Source organism: Malaclemys terrapin, chromosome 5, assembly GCF_027887155.1.
Source record: "Malaclemys terrapin pileata isolate rMalTer1 chromosome 5, rMalTer1.hap1, whole genome shotgun sequence".
Classification (NCBI taxonomy): Eukaryota; Metazoa; Chordata; order Testudines; family Emydidae; genus Malaclemys; species Malaclemys terrapin.
Window position 1 is genome coordinate 63,037,097 of NC_071509.1, and position 16,826 is coordinate 63,053,922.

A 16,826-nucleotide genomic window follows, 5' to 3' on the forward strand; every position below is an offset into this window, starting at 1 on the left:
ACTATCCAGATACCCAAATGCATTTATTATAAAAACCCAGAGTATGAATAATTTCCTGGATAATAGTTAGGGTCAGTGTAGGAGGCAGCCAGCTTGTCATGGTAAAGATCTGCTTTTGTAGCAGGACAGCGTATCCAGAGTTGAGCCTGCTATCTAACAGGCCAGAATTTAACCCATAAAGCAAAGGGTTAAGATTCCCTTTAAATTCAAAGTACTAATACACATATATTCAATTTGCCACCTCAGGAATTTGTGTATTAAATACACACACAAAAAGCAGGGAGAATAATGATGTTTGGGGGACAACAAAACAGATGGCCAATTAGTTATCACTCCTGGTCTGATGATTTACGTGGGCTAAATTTGTTTATTTACTCTCTTATTTGCAAAAAGGAGCATGCTTTATCTTAGCAACAGCCATGTAACATGGTCCTTAGGATACCTTAGTTACAAAGTGAATATTACTACCCCCAAAATTAAACATCCATATACATACCCACAAACCATTGTATGCCTACCTATGATGAATGGAAAACATGCTACTCCAAGTACACCACTTATTTTTCCTTTCTTCTCCAGGCATGCTTTTTATTATAAAAAGTTTCTTAAAATTCTGCTTAAAAGATTGGAATTTTGTGTGCTCACATGCCAGGATACTAATCTTTGATCTCATTACCAGTCTTTCTACAATAGTTCTAAAACAAGAGATGGCTTCCTTGGTTAACTTGATTTATCTGCTGAACTCTTCCTACATTTAAACCTAACTACTACATGGTGAAACTGACTCATCAGATTTTCACAAGTAGAATTTACAATCTGTGTCACTGGCAGTAAGATTCATAATAAGAATCATGTTTAAAAACACAGATTGTCTCGTGGACATTCTCCCCCTCATGTACTACTACATGGACCACCTCCTTTCCCATTTAAAGTTGTGTGTGACACATCCTCCCATTTCTGAGCACACCAATCGTATTTACTATGTTAGTGCCTAAGGCTCAACCAAGTCCTTTTTTGGCCAATTTTATATTTTTTTCCAGAAGAAAAGGTTGTTCTCAAACACTGCAATATTCCTGTACTGAAACTGAAGATTTAAAGTAATTAGTAGTATAATTTTACTTACTGGCAAGAGCACAGAAAGTAGATCAAGACATTTTTAATGGTTCAATAACTTTTTCAAATTAGCAGGATTTAAATGTAAGTCAGGAAGTGCTTATCAGAGGCATTACAAACAGAATCATGCTCTGAAGAGAGGCCAGCAAGGGAAGACAGAATCCACTTGCTTGGAGTTTTACCGACCTCAGTATTGTAATAACAGACAAGTCCTCAGGGTAGATCTAGTGCTGGGGGAAGCCATTTTGGATAAGTTATTGAACTACAGCACTCCAAACACTAAACCCATTTGAATCAACTTCTCTTCACATCTCTCAGGACCTATGCATTCCCACTCCTGGGGATAGTTCTCACTACTCTAAGTAGGCCCATTGACTTCAGTGGGACTGCTTGCAACTGGGAGTACTACATCTAGAAACAGATGTTTATAAGTTCATGCCCTAAAGAAGTAAGTAGTTAGGATGGGAGGGAGAAAGGCCTCCATGAAGAAAGATCTCCAGTTTGATGCAATAGCATCTGTTGCTAGAGCCACCATTTCTGTATCTCTACTGCAGAACTTTTCAGTTCTTGTTTGTCAACATAAAGAAGTCTACCCCCATCTCTCCACCCACTTACTGGTGTAGGAAGTGTTATACAGAGAGACTCATGAACACCATCTGCTTGCCTGTACAGTTTGATTTTTTTCTGGCAGATAAGCAATTACAACAGTACAGAGAGCACAAACAGAAATATACAATTCTCTATGTAGTGAAAGAACATCAAAGTCAAATATAGTATTTCGTTTCCTAGCTTAATTTACCTGCATTATTTCTTTCAAAAAGGAATTTTTACAGGCACATGAAGTTTAAAAACATGACTTTTGTCCCAATAAAAATAAATGGATGCATGGACATTATTGATAGGTGTCATTTCCAGACTCAAAGTGGAGACCTACTGTAGGGAACAACTTTTTAAATGTCATCTTTATTCATTCCACATACAAAAAGGAACATAACACATTTCATAGATCAATGCACACTATAGCACCATGTCTGTTTCAATAAAAATTCAATCCAACAAGAAAAATATCCCTCCTTTTTTCATGAAAAATGTGAAATGGAAGATGTTACAGCTGGGGAAACTGAGGCAAAGAATAACCCTATTTTTCTAAACTGTCCAGTGATTTTGGATATCTCCATTTTTATGGCATCCAAGCTGAGATACCTTCTGCTCAGGTCTTAGAGATACTGGGCACCCACAACTCCAGCTGAAATCCATGAGAGCTAACTGTGCTTAGCACCTCTGAAAAATTAGGTACAAGCGAACTCAAGTAAAGAATCCAGAAATGGAGACCTCCACAATTACTGTACATTTTTGAAAATGCTAGTATAAGAGGCTTGCTTAAGGTCACACAGAAAATAGGATGGATAAAAACAATGTTTTAAAATAAATTTAAAACATCAGATTTTTGTTTATCTAAATCAAACTTCTTTTATTTAAATTTTTTATTTTGTTATTTAAATTAGAAGTTTTTCCTTTTTAAAATAAACATGTTTAAAATATCCGAGTTTAATACAAATATGTTAATATATTATAATATCTTAAAACATGTAAATAAAAAATAAATATGCTGAATCCATGAACGTCTTCAAAAACTTTGAGTTTAAGGCTGATTTTCTATATAAAGAAAGAATTGGGGGGGTGGGGAAATCTAACTTTTGATGAATATAGATATAAATATGGCACAGTAGGTCAAATACTTAGGGCCCTACCAAATTCATGGTCCATTCTGTCAATTTCACAGCCACAGGATTTTAAAATTACTCAGTTCATGTTTTCAGACATTTACCTCTCAAATGTCATGGCGTTGTAACCGTGAGGGTCCTGACCCAAAAGAGAGTCGTGGGGGGAGGGGGGGAAATCACAAAGCTGTTGTATATCACCCTCATTTCTGTGCTCCACCACCAGCAACCTCCCAGCCCTGATGCTTCCTGCAGCCAGGGGAGGCACCTGGAGGTGGGTCTGATCTCCCCCTGAGAGCAGCTGTGCAGGGGAAGAGTAGTTCCTGACCCTCCCTAGCCCAGAACCCGGGCTCCAGTCTGACATCCAGAGCCCAGATATCTATACTGCTCTTTTATAGCCCCACAGATAGATAGCTGACACAGGCCAGCCACAGGTGTTTTACTGCAGTGTAGACATACCATCATCTCCATGTGCAAAGTTGTACATAAGCCACTGTGCTGAATCTTGTCTGTACCTGTGGCATGTTAAATTCCCCCCCGCAATAAGCCTCTTCAGGGCAGACTTAAGAGGTTTACTCACATTTCTCAGCATGCCATGAAAGCTTCACTTCACAGGTACTGAGCATTCAGAGCTTATACTTTGCTTCACCAAAACCATTTCATACACACTCTGCAGCCTCAAGGATTAAGCCATAATACATACAGCTTGTCATTACCTATTGAATTTGGTTACCTTTCTATAACAACAGGACACTGGACTTATTACTGTGGTCACACTGCATCCTAAAATAAATATAAATTAAACTGATCTTGAATTCTACATCTTAAATTATTATTTGAATGACCGACAATATATTGTAATGCATTAAAACAACTTGAATCTTAAAATGATGCTGAAAACTTTATGTAAAGTGATTGTTTAGCTTACAGGTTTATCATCCTGTAGATCTGTTTTTCTTCTTTAAAGGCTACCTGTAGAGGTGGCCAAATATCAGAAAAAAAAATTCATTGCATCTTAGTCAACAAATATTGCCGTTATTCACTGAATAACTTCTTTACTAAACAATATTCAACCAGCGATAGAGCAAGTTGAACACTGAAGAACCTTGTTAGTCAAATTATTAAATGAAGATGGAAAAATTGTATGAATTATTCAATGGATAGGTATCAGTATTTAAGACACATGTATACATGGTTCTGATATCCATGTGATAAATACAGTTTTGTCACACACCTTTGACCACTTCACTTGTATGATGTCACAGATACATAGTCCTTATAGCATTCCCATCACTGTAGTGCCTAAACACTTACTATGAGTCATAACAACAATGCCAGGCAACAGTACAGGTGAAGGGAAAAAAATTTGTATCATAGTAATTTTTTTTTTAAATACAACTTTGATGGTTTACACCACCATATATTTTGTCAATCTCACGAAGAAATGGCTGGAGAGAACCTGGCTACCAAAGCAAAACTGTAAACAATATTTCAGATGGCAACTGAAATGGGAAAAAGCACTTTGAAAGGCAGTTTTATAACTAATGAAGAAAAAAGAAAATCAGTTGTTTTAACTTGATGCCACACAGTGCCCTCTACTGCATAAACAGGCAATAAGCAAGAATGCTGCTTAACGGAGGCATTGTTTTATATCAAATAGGAGAATGTTGTGTGTGTATCAAGCATTTTTCCCTTAATTATTAGCATTTTTAGAAATCAGAGTAATTTCTGCACACATATGCAGTATTGGCTTAAAACAGACTTTTGTTAACCTCCCTTTTCTAACCCAACACTCTATCTGGAGGCAATTGTCAATTTACCACTCACATCTAAAATAGTAGTCCCTTAATGCCGAAAGCAAGTTTGAGATACCAAGCAGATCAGATCTAACCATTGGAGGGAAGGGGGGGGAGGGGGAAGAACGGAGAAACTATTCCATGCAGTTGTAATAAAACGTAATCACAAAACAGCCATTATGGGCAAAAAGAATTGAATTAATCAATCCACACATTGCCCTCAACACTCAACCAATAAACCCAGATATTAAGAAACAATTAGGAATCAATTAATACTGGAGATGCACATTTGCATGTTCTCAACTAAAAAGAACATAATACATCTATATTAGAGAGTCAGCTACTTAACATTTTTACTTGCAAATATATGTGCACTAACAGTCTACAAAAACACTCATACTCACAACTTAAAAGACCTAAATGGAGACTGAAGGAATAATGAACCAGAAAGAATTTACTGATTGTCAGGCAGAACCAGGGAGGTCTGCTAACATGGAACACAAATATTTAATCTGATTCTGAAACCTTATCTGCTGCCTTTAAGAAGATTAACATATATTCTCTTATAACAGACGATGAATTCTGATTGTCTAATGAACTCGGAATATTTTCAAGATGTAGAACTTGTGTATTTCACCTAGTAATAAAATTCTTACTCAAAACAACTGCGATAATGCATTCAAGAGTCAAGTCTGTTCAAGAAAGTTATGCCACGAAAACATGACATGTTATGATGTGCCGGTATGTACATAAATAACTTATATGCATACACACACATGAAAACCTATAAACATTTGTGCACAGTCAGCATCCTGTTCTCAAATAAAAATACTGTGTACAAATTACACATGCAGTAATCTCTATAAACCACCACAGAGTTTTTCCACAATTGGCAGATTCTGCTCTGAGCTGCAATGAGAGGAAGAGATGATACAAGGTGGGAGGGGTGGGAGGGGAGTAGGAATTCTCTTTTTTGCATAGCTTGAAATGGAGACAGATTGTAGATATCAGTTAAGATAACAGAAACTTTTTAGCTAATGAAGCGAGTTTAACCTGAAAATGAAGGTCACAGAGAGTACTGCATACACTAAAGGCCAAATTCTTGTGTCACATGCGAAGCATGAGTAAGTGTGATTTAGGCCTGGTCTACGCTTAAAACTTAGGTCAAGATAGCTACAGTGCTCATGGGTGTGAAAAATCCACATCCGACTTCCATAGCCTAACTCCAAAGTACAGCAGCTAGATTGACAGAAGTGTACTTCCGTCAATCTAACTACCATCACCTGGGTAGAAGTTCCTACAGTGATGGAAAAACCCCTTCCGTAACTGTAGTCTATGTCTGCCCTATTAAGTCACTGCAACATATCTACAGCACCAAAGCTATGCCACTACAGCACCCATAGTGTGACCATTCTTTCTCCCATGCAGTAGAATGACCACTTCTCTCCACTCACCCAGGATTTGCAGCCATATTCTGAGTTGGAAAGATGGGTTTGGATTTGCCTCTAAAGCCTTGTCTATACTGAAGAAAACGTGTTTTAAAAAAACAGTGTTGACTAACCACATTTGAATCATAATTTGGGGACCACTGTTGATCAGAGAGAGCAGAAAGACAAATACTGCTGGCAGTCTGCTCCATAGGTGCATGCCTCTTGGGGCTATGAGCTGCAATTGCAAGCGACTTCTGTAGCCCAGCTGAATGCAGAACATCTGAGCTGGTCTGCAGGAATGCATGGCAGGCCTGCCAAATGTGTGAATTTAAAGCAGGGCTACTAAGTGTCGCATATTTCACATGACACCCACACATTTGGTATCCTGCTTTAAATCCAGATAAGCTGGCTGGGGTTGACCCTATAGGGGTTTTAGAGATGCTGGACTACATTTTAACATTACGTGCTAAGTGGTGTTTCAACTACGGGTAGCTAACATGATTAACAGCAATGGAAGAAGAGATGCATCACATATTTTCTCAATTTAGACAAGGCCTAATATCAAGGACAAATAATATAACCCCATAACTCAATAAACACTCAAATACAGAGTTATTTTTAGTACTGATTACTACGTTAGAAAGTAATGGCACCTCTGGCACCACAGGATGGATCTGGTGGGTTGTTGGGGGAGCCGCCCCGGCTCTCTTTCTTCTCAGCAGGGAGGTGGGGAGTTCCTGTCCTATATGGTAACCCAGAGCAGGGAATGAAACGCTGGAACCATGTACTGGGTCCGGGGGAGTTACAATTGCTCTGGCAGCTACCAGGCATTCTCAGTGCTGATGCTTTGATTACTGCATGAGCCAGGCTTAGAACAGTCAATGTTATTTTGACAGAACGACAACATTTTCCTCAGGAACATAAGCCACAGGAAGGAAATGGCAATTTGAAAACAGTTTATCTATCACTAAACCCTGAATAGAATTTCATGAGACAAAGAAAAAACATTTCTCTAACCCAAGGGCCTTCCCCTCCTGACTGTCAGAGTCCTGCTGCAAACAATGCAGGTGTTAAGAACTTCTCAGAAAAAGAATCTTTTATAATGGAAAGAATTTGCTGAACTATATAAAGGGGTTAATAGCTGCCCTAGAATGGTTATCATTATAATTTAAGAATAAGAGAAAATTATTTGATTTTCGTAATAAAGATCAGCCTGCAACAATTAATATGTTAATAGCACTAACACAACCTTTTATACTATTAATTGCCAGACACAAGTTTCTAATGGGAAAAGTTTAGCAGCTCAGGACTAGTGAAAGTAAGTTCTCTCATTTACACCTGATGAAATTTATTTGGGAATTAGGGCTGTCAAGCGATTAAAAAAATTAATCGCTCTGTTAAACAATAATAGAATACAATTTATTAAACTTTTTTTGGATGTTTTCCACATTTTCAAATATGTTGATTTCAATTTCAACACAGAATACAAAGTGTACAGTGCTCACTTTATATTTATTTTTATTACAAATGTTTGCACTGAAAAAATAAAAAATAGTATTTTTCAATTAACTTAATACAAGTACTGTAGTGAAATCTCTATCATGAAGTTGAACTTACACATGTAGAATTATGCACCAAAAAAACTGCATTCAAAAATAAAACAAATGTCAAACTTTAGAGCCTGCAAGTCCACTCAGTCCTACTTCTTGTTCAGCCAATCACTCAGACAAACAAGTTTGTTTACATGTGCTGGAGACAATGCTGCCCACTTCTTGTTTACAATGTCACCTAAAAATGAGAACAGGCGTTCACATGGCACTGTTGTCGATGGCATTGCAAGATATTTACATGCCAGATGCGCTAAAGCAGGAGTCAGCAACCTTTCAGAAGTGGTGTGCCGAGTCTTCATTTATTCACTCTAATTTAAGGTTTCGCGTGCCAGTAATACATTTTAATGTTTTTAGAAGGTCTCTTTCTATAAGTCTATAATATATAACTAAACCATTGTATGTAAAGTAAATAAGGTTTTTAAAATGTTTAAGAAACTTCATTTAAAATTAAATGAAAATGCAGAGCCCCTTGGAACGGTGGCCAGGACCCGGGCAGTGTGAGTGCCACTGAAAATCAGCTCACATGCCGTCTTCGGCACGCGTGCCATACGTTGCCTACCCCTGCGCTAAAGATTCATATGTCCCTTCATACTTCAACCACCATTCCAGAGGACACATGTCCATGCTGATGATGGGTTCTGCTCAATAATGATTCAAAGCAGTGAATGTTCATTTTCGTCATCTGAGTCAGATGCCACCAACAGAAGGTTGATTTTCTTTTTTGGTGGTTTGGGTTCTGTAGTTTCTGCATCAGAGTGCTGCTCTTTTAAGACTTCTCAAAGCGTGCTCCACACCTCGTCCCTCTCAGATTTTGAAAGGCACTTCAGATTCTTAAACCTTGGGTCAAGTGCCGTAGCTATCTTTAGAAATCTCACATTAGTACCTTCTTTGCATTTTGTCAAACCTGCAGTGAAAGTGTTCTTAAAATGAACAACATGCTGGGTCATCATCCGAGACTGCTATAACATGAAATATATGGCAGAATGCAGTTAAAAACACAGAGGGGATGCACAATTCTCCCCCAAGGAGTTCAGTCACAAATTTAATTAATACATTTTTTTAACGAGCATCATCAGCATGGAAGCATGTCCTTTGGAATGGTGGCCGAAGCATGGAAGGGGCATACAAATGTTTAGCATATCTGGAACATAAATACCTTGCAACACCAGCTACAAAAATGCCATGCAAACTCCTGCTCTCACATTCAGGTGACATTGTAAATAAGAAGCGGGCAGCACTATCTCCAGTAAATTTAAACAAACTTGTTTGTCTTAGCAATTGTCTGAACAAGAAGTAGGACTTAGTGAACTTGTAGGCTCTAAAGTTTTACATTGTTTTGTTTTTGAGTGAAGTTATGTAACCAAAAAAAAAAATCTACATTTGTAAGTTGCAGTTTTCACGATAAAGAGATTGCACTACAGTACTTGAACGAGGTAAACTGAAAAATACTATTTCTTTTATCATTTTTACATTGCAAATACTTGTAATCAAAAATAAATAAAAAGTGAGCACTGTACACTTTTTATCCTGTGTTGTAATTTAAATCAATATATTTGAAAATGTAGAAAAACTTCCAAAATTATTTAATAAATTTCACTCGGTATTCTATTGTTTAACAGTGTGATTAACCACGATTAATTTTTTTGAGTTAATCGTATGAGCTAACTGGAATTAATTGCCAGCACTATTGGGAATACAACAGTCTCAAAACACATCTGAGGAAAAAAATTGTTCTTTGTGCTAAAGATTTTATGTGTTTTCATAATTTTTTATATGGGGACTGCTAAGGCATTGTATCCTTCGCAAGTCTGATGGAATTTATGTCCCAGATGGGTAAAAAGGAAAGACTGTTCTACTTTTGCAATTTTTTTGAGTTAATCTGAGAAACATCCTTGTCTTTGCCAAGCTTCTGCTTCTCACACTCTGCTGCCTAATTACCATATAGCATTCACAATATCTTCTTTACAAGTTTGGATACATTTTAAAATGTTTAATTTAACCTACATTGGGATTTTTAAACACTTAAAAAAAATGTGTGAGAATGCAAGCACTATGTTGGTCTCTCTACTCTTCAATAAAAATTGCCTCCATATCTACTTTTGACCTGAGAGAGTTCCTTTTCTCCCTCCCTTTTCTTCCACAAACCCACACATTTAAGATGGACATAGATGGTTTTTGCCTGCTGGAGCATTAAGGGTGCACATGTGCAAGAACAGAGAGAAAATCTGAGTACTTGAGAGGCAGAGATATTTAATTGGTTTTCACTAAATTTTTCACCTGGGCTGGTGGAAGCTGAATGGCCTTGGGGAGAATCTGACCCGATAGGGATGGGGTTGGCAGGATTGAGTGTGATGGGGAATTGAGTGAAATGGTGAATGAGAGTATGGATGAATTGAAAGTGAGTGTGTGAGGAGGAGAATATTATGGCACATGGTACGGTAAGAACTAGAGTGCCAGGAATAAGTTAGGAATTGGAGAATACTGTACATAGGGATAAATATTCTCTTCCACTCTGACCTTCACAGTAAAGTGTTCCAATTTTTCATTCTGAGGGGGAGGGGTGTAAGGAATAGGCAGGGTGCCACTTCTACCTAGTTCCCCATCAGCTTTCCCTAGACTCCACCAAAACTCTGCTCTGTGATATCTGCACTCTACTACAGTGTCTCAGATTTTTCACGTTGAAAATACGATCAATTTGCAGAGGAGACTGTGTCCATGTGTCAGTGTTTGTGTTTCTTGCTACTTGCAGCACCACCCACTACTGGTGCCCCTCCTGGACAGGATCTCTCTCTGGTGCAGCCAATGTTACTTTCATCAGTACTACAGCTGCCACAACCACGAAAGTCCTGAGCTTGCTGCAGCTGGTATAATGACCTAAGAAATTCCCCAAAAGTCTGAGGTAAGGCAAATAAAATAAACACTCTCTGATCTAACACCACATTAAAATTTCCAAACACCTCTCCTGCCAAAAAGAAAAAGAGAAAAGAAGACAACTCTAGCCTGGAATTTTGCCACAGGAGTTTGCATCAGAACATACCTATGACTGTAATGATAAAGCTTTATAATTATAGGTTGACTGCAAGCACACAATAGATTAATCATTGTGGATGAAATAAAAAAAAAATCTTAAAAGTAAAACTAGAGATAGATCAAGACCAGAATCTCAAATCAGACCTCCTTTGAATTTTGAGAAAGAGAATTTAAACTTAAATCCATGGATTCAAACCCAACCAGAACCCCAGCTTGCTTTTCTGGGCTGGATCCAAAACTAGAAGGGGCTTAATTTTCCAGTTGAGATGTAGCTGAAACCTCACAAATTCATCGGCATTCACACAGGACATTTTGTCCAAGATACCTGAAATCTTGTGAAAACAGCTGAGCTTACATAATTAATGGAATTCGAGGTATTTATGGCATTTTTGTCCAAAATACTGCAGGATCTGCTTGTGGGATTTTAGTGCCACTGAACCCCAAACTATAATCAGGCGTAGGCTTTCAACAGGCCTAATCTTAGTCTGGATTAAAATAATACCCCCGCAGCCCAACTCCAAGTAAAACTTAACTGTTTGCTGCAACCACAACAGCTAGATGCATTGTCCAAATCCCAGCATTATCTTAAGATGAAATCTTCAATGATTGTTTCTGACAAAACAGTATGGGGAAAAATATCAGCCCACCTCTAACTATTTATGTCTCCGCAAACATTACCAACAAAAAACTATACCAGCAGCCTTTGTCCAATAAGGTGGGTTTTTCCCTCCCAAACCCATGAAGCATTTTTATCCCTGTGCTCAGGCTGGCACAAAACACATCCTTAATTTTTGTTTTAACATTTCATTATCTACCACCTCCACAATCTGGGCCATAGAATAGCCCACAAAGCGCCCCTACATACTACATTCACATCTCATCTCACAAATTTGACATTCCACTTCTCTCAGTAGATTGTTTCTGCCTTTTAAAAAAAATTTGTAAGTAGTAATTTGTCTGAACGGTGCTTAAAGGGAGCATGCCACACCCCCATTCTTACTGCTCTCTCCAGCAACATGCAACACACTAGCCACTAGCCTATGCTTTGCATTGCACATACAGGTATAATTGCTGCTTAACGTTTGGGACTCAGCTTTCACATTAAATGACTGGCTTACAAGTATGTAGTGCACTGCCTTGCTGTGCACTGTGCACTTCAGGGAATAATTGTGCCTCGGTGGTCATGGCTGATTTGATAGCACTGTGGCTTATACTGTAGCTGCAATTCAGGTGATTTTTACTGGCAAAAGTGTACAACACAGTGTTATTGCCTTTACAGCTTCTAACTGTGCAATATTTCATGAATTGTTTGGTGATTTCAGGTTACAAATTGTATCCCAGAAAAGGAGAATTGACCTATGAGGTCTAAAAATCTAGCGGAGAAACAGCAAATAAAGTTTTTAGAAACCTTTCACACACCACTTCTTGGTAACAGAAGTATGTTAGGGATCTTCTTGCACTACCTCTACCCACGCAGTATCTATTCTGCAAATAGATATGAGGACTTCAGTTTCTAGTTCTGCCATGCTGCATGCTGAACAAGTGTAGAATTATTCAAAAAACTTTAACATAACTGCATATTTCTAAACAGGTTTTCTGAAATGTCCTAAACTTTTTAGTTCTACTTGGGAACCACGTGCAGACACCTCATCAGGGGCATCATGAGAGTCTGTGATGGGGAAGGTCTTGGGGCACATATTGCAGCTTTTGAAGGCATCCTTGGCATAATCCCTGCAAGCACTGGAGGGTCAGGGCAGAAGCGAGTACACCATGGCTTCTCGTCCCAGAAAAAGGTTCCAAGATAAGGAACCAGATCTCTATTAAACTAACTGCGCTAAGAACTAACTAACCAAGAGACTACAACAACTTTTTAAAAATTATTTACAGGGAGAAGCCATACTGCATGAACACTGAAGCTCCGTCCTAGACCACAAGCAGAAAGAAGGAACTAAAATGGTGGCAGTCCAACAAGCCCCTTTATTCCATTGATGTGGCGCACAAGGAGAGCAGGGACGCATGCGCAGATCACATGGACGCTGATAAAGAAAATTCTCTGGTCTTTGTTGCATGGAACATATGCACAACCAAAAGAGCACTACATGTGGGGACAGTCACTTGAAGAACTGGCTGATTTCTGCAATCTGCCATCAACTCTATTTTCAAGAAAGCACGCGCTATTCCCAATACCACAGTAGTTGTGTAGGATGCTTGCATTTCTCAAACAGATGGCAGATATATACTATTTTAACCAAAACCCTTCTTCAAGAACAGTGGTCCATATAATGACAGTACTTGACAACCAACCACTGAGGCATCAAAAAATACAACTACTATATCAATTCACACTGCCCTTTTAAAAATGTATTAATAAATTATAACAGATGGCCTTGGCAATCAGGTTGGATGACCTCATTTATTGCCAAAAGGTGGGTTGTTTTTTTTTTTAATTAAACTTTAGTCAAAAACCCATTCCCAAAAGCACAATATACTTTGTAAAAGTGGAAAATAAGCTGTTCTTATGTGTTTTGAGCCAAACTCTGTTCTAAGTCAATCAGAATGAAGCTGGTACAGAGCAATTAATTCACTCTGCTGTACTAATACACGTCAGGGAAAAAATGTTCACAACTAGGATACATCTTTTTTTGTGTGGTATGATACAAATAAAGCTATTGAAAAAGAATAGACAGCAATGTCACGAGAGCAATGTCTACTAATTAACAAATACATTATTTTCCTTGTCATTTACATAGCAGCAAGAAAGCACTGGCCTGTTCTATTTTATTGACATCTCTTAAATAGTAGTTGCTAACAATAGTATGAAATATAGATTACATCTTGCAAGAGCAGAAATAACTCCGATCTGAAGCTCTGTCTGTTGAAAGGTCTGCTTTTGTCGGGAAACATTTCCTGTTTTTTCAAATGTAAAACATCAGCCCCCTTTCTTCACCTGACCAACTATAGCCTCGGTGCACTCTCTCTAATGAAGGATATGTTCTATAGTTCCATACTTACATTCTGTAGAAGGGTCCATGAATTCTGATTTTTGCAGCTGAACAAGAAGAGGTATAGACATCAAGGGTCAATTGGCACACCTTAAATAGCCCTGGTGATCATTGACAATCTTCAATGACAAAGATTCTCTTACATTCAGAGTTAATCTGAGTGGAACAGCACTGCTGCCAGAACAATCAAAAGTACAAAGTTTCAGCATTCTCAAAAGCCGTCCCAAATATTTAAAAGAAGCTGTCTATATATATTTAGTCTGTACTTTTCCCTCTGTCAAATGTATTGCTTATGTGCGAAGATATCAGACTCTCTTTACATTTCACATACATTGAAAAGTATACTCTTCTAGAACTTAAAAAAAAAAAAGAAATGTATATGCTAGTTCACCTCCAAATGCTTAACCGCACAATCATTACTCTTCTTTTGGTCGCTCTGATTGGGTTATTTTCCCACACACTGCTCTTGTGGTGAATGACTTGTCGGGGCAAGTAAGACAATGCTTTGGGCAAGAGATTAAAGACGTGCACAGAATCCTTTAAGCTCCTACTGGGCTGGGTCCTGACTGGCGTGGCATGGCTTTCAAACAACTGTTTAACACTAGAAGCAATCTGAACTGCATAGCTACCAAAAAGCCTCATTTTTTGGAACTCAGGCACAATTATAATTTGTATTCTGTCCCCCTGATAAGGGTTGAAATGGTTTCCCTTCCCCTTCAGGAGGGTCAGAATGATTTCTGATCTCTCATAACAAGAGATACTGGAGCTCAGCCCTATAATTAATTGCAGTGTTATACAGAATGGTCTCCAATTCACATAAACCAATTTAAGTGTATTGTACCATAGGTTAGCAAGTGAAGAAGAGAGGAAATCTCATCCTTGGGAGCCAGGATTTAGATTCCATTTAAAAGGAGTAGAGCAGAGATTGGCAATCTTTGGCATGCAGCCCACCAGGGTAAGCCCCATCCATCGGCCCACGCTGCTTCCCGCCGCCCCCATTGGCTTGGAGCAGCGAACCGCAGCCAGTGGAAGTCATGATCGGCCAAACTTGCGGACGTGGCAGGTAAACAAAGCGGCCCGGCCCACCATGGGGCTCACCCTGGCAGGCTGCATGCCAAAGGTTGCCGATCCCTGGAGTAGAGCTACATATTTACTTGAGACAATCCAAAATACTGAAGAGCTCTGAAAGACCTTTCCGAAATTCAGGACATGGACTTATGCACGCAAATGCCAGCATGCACTAACTACAGCACAGAACACAGAGTAGGTCAGGATAATTCAGCCCTGATTTGTCACATCCCACCAGATCAAGAGGGACCCACATTAGGCACTGGGCCAGTCTCCCCTCTCCAACCCACCCCTTCTCATGGTGAACAGCAGCAGCTGGTAGGAATGTTCAGACTCCTGAAATCATTCACTTAACCCCGAAACTGGACTTTGGATATACTTATTCCTCTCAACTACTGGTTGGTTGGTCACCTTCAACTTGACCCTCTTGCCACTGCAGACCAACCTCCTTCTCCCTACTTATTATGCTTCCCTCTCCACCACCTTCTCCCAGTTTCCCCTCACTATGCACTCCTTTCAATTATTCCAACATCCCCCTGTGACATTACACCCCATATTAGTCATAAAAATATGCTTATGAGATGAATATGGCATAACTAAGATATTTTATGCAAGATGGGTCATGTGAGATACCATTAGAAAGGTTATGATTTACTGAATGTGATGATCCAGTTTGTACGCGCGTATCATTTCTGTACCTGAAGTTAGGAATATTGACTAACACCCACCAGACAGCAGGCCATCAGCTTTGATGGGCCATTAGGAAGGAATAGTAAGACTTGGAAGATACTAATCTCTCTCCTTCCCCAGAAGCTTCCTGAGACCATGCTTTGATACTACTGCCCTTTGTAGTTAATAAACTTGTTTTATTATAAAACCCAGTTTGTGCAACAACCTCGTGACACTCCTCAAAATAAAAACCCTACAACTATGTTTTTGTAATACAAATAAAATTCCACACAAAAAGACCCCAGAGCAGTAGAAGAATGCAAAAATCAAGATCTCAAAAGTTTTAAAATGCCAGAATTAAGGTTTCTCATGCAACCCTAATGGAAAAAGTCTCTAAAAGGAGGGAATAATACTTTCTTGCCTCCTAAGTAAAGGATGAGAAGACCTGCGCTACAACGTCTGTGAACACCCATTGTTTCATGGCGTGTGGGTGGGTGTGTGTACACACACCTTCCTACTGTATTTTCCACTGCATGCATCCAATGAAGTGGGTTTTAGCCCACGAAAAAAGCTTATGCCCAAATAAATTTGTTAGTCTCTAAGGTGCCACAAGTACTCCTGTTCTTTTTGCAGATACAGACTAACACGGCTGCTACTCTGAAACCAGAATTATTAATGTCAGTCCATGGGAGAGGAGGGACAAGAACTCAGTCTCCTGGCTTCCAGTCTAATCCACTATCCCGAAAACCAAAGGGTCTCTTGATGGGGGAGAGCAGACAGGTAGGCAGGTCAGCAAGGATCAAGAGCATGCACAGTGAGGCAGGAACATTCAGAAAATTAATGGGCAAATGTTGAAAAAGTCCTAGTCAGCATGTGCAAGTGGCAATTTTAATAACCTACACTTACATTTTTTCTTTTTACATGCAGAGCACAGGTCCCTGAAGCCTCAAATATTCACTCACCTCCAGAAATTTCTAACTCCAACTCAATGCAATACCCCAACATACACTCTATGGCCTTGGCTACACTTACCAGCTAGTTCGACGGCTGGAAATCGAAGTTCTGGGTTCGACTTATCGCGTCTAGTCTGGACGCGATAAGTCGAACCCGGAAGTGCTTGCCGTCGACTGCGGTACTCCAGCTCGGCGAGAGGAGTACCGCGGAGTCGACGGGGGAGCCTGCCTGCCGCGTGTGGACCAAGGTAAGTTCGAACTAAGGTACTTCGACTTCAGCTACGTTATTCACGTAGCTGAAGTTGCGTACCTTAGTTCGAATTAGGGGGGGAGTGTAGACCAAGCCTATGAGTTATACCACTTCCATCATTGAAGAGCATTGGAGCAGGCAGGCTGCTTATAAAGTAAAGGGACAAATGGTATCCATTTCTGCT